Source organism: Canis lupus, chromosome 13 (genome assembly GCF_048164855.1).
Source record: "Canis lupus baileyi chromosome 13, mCanLup2.hap1, whole genome shotgun sequence".
NCBI lineage: Eukaryota > Metazoa > Chordata > Mammalia > Carnivora > Canidae > Canis > Canis lupus.
Window position 1 is genome coordinate 20,469,753 of NC_132850.1, and position 5,944 is coordinate 20,475,696.

General features: G+C 41.8%; 1 pseudogene; it reads left to right on the forward strand.

Annotated features, from left to right (window-relative positions):
- The first annotated feature begins 971 nt into the window (after positions 1-971).
- On the forward strand, positions 972-1,298 carry LOC140602282 (transmembrane protein 14C pseudogene; annotated as a pseudogene).
- Positions 1,299-5,944: the final 4,646 nt, after the last annotated feature.

A 5,944-nucleotide genomic window follows, 5' to 3' on the forward strand; every position in this document is an offset into this window, starting at 1 on the left:
GAGCTATTCTATGACAGGCCACAGACATTGTGTCTGCAGCTCTCCGTAATCATAATAGGCACCCGGGTAATATCGATATCTCCAAATGTAACATCATCTCCTGGAAAATTCATCTCCTGCGAGGATGCTGATGTTGGTACCAAGTCATTCTATAATTCTAGGGAAAGAGCTTTTGAGAACCCTCTATACTTGGCATAACACCTGTTATATCCATGCTTGGATTTTCACCAACTTAAATAATTTAAAGTTCAAGAATATTCTATAAAGACTGATTTCCAAAAAAAAAAAAAAAGACTGATTTCCTTCCAGCTGATTATTTCAGGGCTTCCAGTATAAATGCTAATGCAGGAACACTTGTTTTTGTTATTAAGCTATAAGTCTGCTATAAAACATGTTTTTAGAAAACAATTAAAAAATTTATGACTTGTATTATACATTTCTATGGTGTGATGCAATGAACCATGCTTGGCATCTGTTACAACTGGATCTACCAATGCAACATGTGGCCTGGGTACAAAGTCACTTCGGTTCCTTTCCAGCTTCCTGTCCCTACATTCCTCCCTAAAGATGCCGTGAACACGTCCTTGTTTTCTGTGCCTTATGTGTGCTGTCACCTTAGCTACACTGACCCTCCTATCCTTTATCATCCTTCTCCCACGGTGCTTCACAAATTCCTTCTCATTCCTGACATCGGGATCCAATGTCATCAGGAAGCCTTTCCTGATTTTCCTACACTCCTTCCTTGTAGAAGGGTTTTTTTTTTTTTAATTTATTTCTTCTATTTATTTCTTCTAACTCGCCAATTTCCAAACATAGTTATGTATATAGTTATATCTATATTTCCAAATATAGTTAACTCTAAATTATCTTATCTTACCTAGCAGTCCTGGAAGGCACACAGAGGTACTGAATGAAAGCAGTTTGGTGCAGGCCTCGTGTTCTCTTCTGTCTGGTCAGAGTGAAAGAGAACAATGCAGGAGGACTCTGGCCCACTCAGGCCTTTACGTTGACTTGGCTTTGGCTATGCGGTACTGGTTGCTTCTGGTGGGAAGCAGGTAGTGTCCTATCATTGCTTGCTGGGCTTGTTTTCAGTAGTTTAGCAGGCCTAGGTGCTTATCAGCTGTCTCAGGATCCGTGGAACATTTGGGTTTTCCTAGCTACATCTGGAACCTTAGCTGGCACTATGGGAATGAGAGTCTATCACTGAAAAATGTATGCCTATAGGCTTAATCACAGGTGCCAGTTTACTGATGGTCACCAAGCTTGGAATTAGTATGTTGAATAGACTCCATCAGTAATAGTCATGTCCCAGCTTGGACTCATGAAGAATTTTAAAACTTCCATTATTTTTACTGCATTAAGAGAAACAAGTGTAGCATTTTCACATATTTTGACATTTTACTTAAAACAAAACAAAACAAAATGACATTGAACTTTCCTGGAGAAGAAATCAGTCATCATCATAACAACCTTAAAAAGATGGTGGTATATAACCCAAGAGCTTTTTACTATACTCTCATACCGTTTGACTCTTTTTTTTTTTAAGATTTTATTTATTTATTCATGAGAGACACAGAGAGAGAGAGAGAGAGAGAGAGAGAGAGAGAGAGAGGCAGAGACACAGGCAGAGGGAGAAGCAGGCTCCATGCAGGGAGCCCGACGTGGGACTTGATCCGGGTCTCTAGGATCACGCCCTGGGACAAAGGTGGTGCTAAACCACTGAGCCACCCGGGCTACCCTGGTTTGATTCTTCTATGTTGATGTTCTCTTTTCTTTCTGTATCTATAGGTAAAGTCTCAAGGAGTAAAATGTTAGGTATCAAACAGTGGGGGGCCTGAAACCCCATGCCCTACTCAGAAGAGTATGAAAAAAATCTTTCATGAGCTTTAGGATTTCTGTTCTTCGGCTCATCTTAGAGCACAGACCTACTTTGAAATTATGTCAAATGAAATATCAATGAAAATAAAGTTTACTATAAATAATAAAAAAATAATAATAGCCAAATTCTAAAGCCATCTCGATCCTCTAGAAAGGAACCTCTTTCCCGGGTCTACTCTGCTCAAATTGACCTAGACTGGTTTTAGACTTAGAGCAAGGTTAAGTGCTTATGGGCGTCTCTGTGATTTGTTCTTTAAAAGTATGCATTGGGGACACCTGGGTGGCTCCGTGGTTGAGCATCTGCCTTTGGCTCAGGGTGTGATCCCAGGGTCCTGGGATCGAGTCTCACATCGGGCTCCCTGCAGGGAGCCCTCTTCTCCCTCTACCTCTCTCTGTGTCTCTCGTGAATAAGTAAATAAAATCTTTAAAAAACAAAAAAGAATAAAAGTATGCATTGAATCCATACCCTAAAATACTAAATGTCTACTTCCCTATTAAAATTCTGTCAAACTAAAATTATAGATTTTTGTAACAATCAAACGGATTTTAGGTTGAGGAAGAAATTGGTGGTATATAATGGAACAAATAATATCAGTGGGTTAATTTTGTGTTATATAAATCTGCCCAAGGATACAAGGATTAACTCACTTCTCTCATGGAAAGTGCTCTAGGGCCTTTATGTTTATAACCAAAGTCCCACCATAGCATTTGGACTGTCTCAGCCAATGGGTACACCATAGCAGCATAGACTCAAGCAGTGGGAAGTAAGGGTAATTCCTCTTTGCTGAAACTGGGATTAAAACTCAATTCTTTAAAGAATAAAATGCAGGACTAACCCAACAAATTATTTTCAGTAGGAAACAGGCCTTGGCCTCCTGGAAAGATTTCTAGATTGTGTTGAATATATTTTTCTGTGCCAGAAGCTATAGATCTATGGATTTGATGAATCAGATCTATTTCTAAAAAGAAAGGAGATAAATCCAATAATAAAAATAGCTAACTTTTATTAGCCACCTCTCATATATGCCAGACACATCAGCTGCTTTGTATAAATATACAGTCCTTAGAAGAACTCTTAAGAGGTAGATCTTATTATCCTCATTTTACACTTGAGGAAATTCAATTGTTTGGCAGTTTCAGACCACTGGTGTTGGAATGGGGCTAGCTGATGAGTTGGTCAAAGGAAGGTTCTTAAGAATCTCCAGAAAGTGAGAACCTGAGGGTCTACACCGTGAGTGCTCCTCCTCCTGAACCTGGGTGGGAAAGGAGTTAGACTACCCAACAGGTGTGGAGTGGAGCAGATCTCACTGAGAAAAAGAGCCTACAAAGGAACCCAATGTCAGATTTGAGAGGGAGGATGGGGTGTGATTGTACGGTCAGGATGTCCTTCAGGGATCCCGATCTCCCACGGTGGCATCTAACTCTCCTCTGGAGTGATGGGCAAAAGATCCTACTAACTCAGCCTAAATCCCTGGTGCAAGGACTTTCCTTAGAATAGTGGAGAGATCCATGTCCTAGGAGTAGATAGCGAGGGGGTTCTCTGTTACCTCCTAGAAATCCATTCCTCCAAGCAGACCTCAATTATCAGGTACAGGATTTAAAATTTAAACTAATTCTGTAGCAAAGGAATGAGTGTTCTTCTTTTAGTTAAAACTCTGTGAGACTGCCCTCAACCCATACTCTCTAGCTTCTACTAGCCCTCCGGACAAGGAAGAGAGTTGAGACCAGCCATAACCCAGGAAGATCCTCCTCTCAGCCTGCCAAGAACGGAAGGGAAACATCCTTGGTAGAATGATGGATGCAAGCTGGCTTAAAGTGATACAAAAGCACCACTGTGGATTCCCCACTTTGGAACAGCCTACTAGTATTTATCGTCAGTACCTCATCAGGATCAGGCCTAGAGAGGGTCTGCCTAGAGAATCCTCTCCAGGGATGAACTGCTCCTGGGCGTGGAGCTGGCATAGTTGTCCCAAATTCCTCATCTAAGGGCTAGATCGTAAGGGATTAATAAGCAACACTGTTCCTGTAAATCAAATATTCCAACTATAAAACGAGGCTTGTTCCCCTAATAGAATTAACTGAATTCACCAAATCTTCTGCACTGGGGGTCTCAGGAGAATCACCCTTAACAAGTCTGAAGCTGATGAAGGGAAAACTGTCATCCTTCTATGTTCATGAAGCAAACTCGCTCCTCCACTTATATTCCTCTGACCTTCAACTTACTTGTCACCGCAAATACAAGTGGGAAAGTAGGGTACAGTGCATGAGGGAAGCTGGGGGTTGAAGGAGATGAAGGGAAAGAAAGAGAGAAGTGAGAACAAATGGGGTGAAACTCCAAGCTTAGGGATCCCTGGGTGGCTCAGCGCCTGCCTTCGGCCCAGGGCGTGATCCTGGAGACCCAGGATCGGGTCCCACATCGGGCTCCCTGCGTGGAGCCTGCTTCTCCCTCTGCCTGTGTCTCTGCCTCTCTCTGTGTGTCTCTCATGAACAAATAAATAAAATCTTAAAAAAAAAAAGATAGCTTAGATAGTCAAATTATGCCTTAATCCATCAAATTAAAAACAAGCAAATAAATTAAAAATAGATTACAAGAGAAATGATACCTATTTTAAAATTAGATTTGAAATGGGATATAGAGAAAACTGAAAGCAGCATGGCGAAAAGGAGTTAAGACTAGAGGCAAATATTCCAAATTAAGATTGGTCCACAAAAATCCAATAAGATAGGGGCACCTAGGTGGCTCAGCGGGTGAGCATCTGCCTTCGGCCTAGGGCGTGATCCTGGAGCCCTGGGATCAAGTCCCTCATCAGGCTCCCCGCAGGGAACCTGCTTCTCCCTCTGCCTGTGTCTCTGCCTTTCTCTTTCTCTGTCTTTCATAAATAAACAACATCTTTTTTTTTAAATCCAATAAAATAAGTATTTATAATTTTCAAAAAGACTAAGGGCCAGTGAAATAGAGATGAAACCTTTGAAATGAAAAAAAAAAAAAAGAAAACTTTGAAATGGAAAGCTATAAAATTAAGATGGGGCTAAAGCCCAAATGATAAAAAGAAAGAAAATAAGGTAAATGTAATTTAAGTAGAAGAAAATTAAAAAAAAAAAAAAAAAGAGGAGGGGAAGGGACTCATAAAAACAGAATCACAAAACAAGAACAATAACCTGACCAGCCATGCCAGTCAAGGGAGAGTAGAAATGAGGAAGTTCTTTGGACAGTCGGGCTTCCCTCATAACAGAATATTCTTAAGGCCAATCCCTGGTAGCAGGCTTTTTAGTTTGGTTACACACTCCTCTGTGCCTCCCTCCATTCATTCCTTCCACAAGGATTTATTGTGCTACAACCCACGAATTCAATGGTGCAAGTCAACAGAGAACTTAGCCGCCATGATGCTTACGGCCTAGTGGCATAGGTTGTGGTGGGAGAGAACACAGACGTTAACCACGGGATTACACAGACAAATCAATAAAGACAGAGTCATGAAGAAAAAGCCCAGGGCGCTATGGGGAATATATGAACTGGTGACTGTATATTGGGGTTGGGGGGTGTGGAGTGGATATGTCCACCCTGGGGTAGGTAGACATCAGGGAAGTTTTTCTGCCCACATATTGGTCCTGAGAGTCCAAGTATGTATTAGGAGTGAACTGAGGCAAAGTACGGGTGTAGGTGGACAATATTCGTCAAGGTCCTAAAACAGGAAGGCTTTGGTGCTTTTGAGGAACTAAAAGGAGGCTGTGGCTGGAGGAGACAGAGTCAGCAAGGGAGAAGTGGTGAGTGTATTTAGAGGGGTTGTGGGAACCATATTAAGAATTTTGGTCTTGGGACTCCTGGGTGGCTCAGCGGTTGAGCGCCTGCCTTTGGCCTAGGGCGTGATCCTGGGGTCCCGGTTCGAGGCCCACGTCGGGCTCCCTGCATGGAGCCTGCTTCTCCCTCTGTCTGGGTCTCTGCCTTGCTCTCTCTGGGTCTCTCATGATTAAATAAATAAAATCTTAAAAAAAAAAAAAAAGAATTTTGGTCTTAATGGGAAGCCATCTATTTGTTTCCTTCACAGCACTTAAAAGAACAAATAAG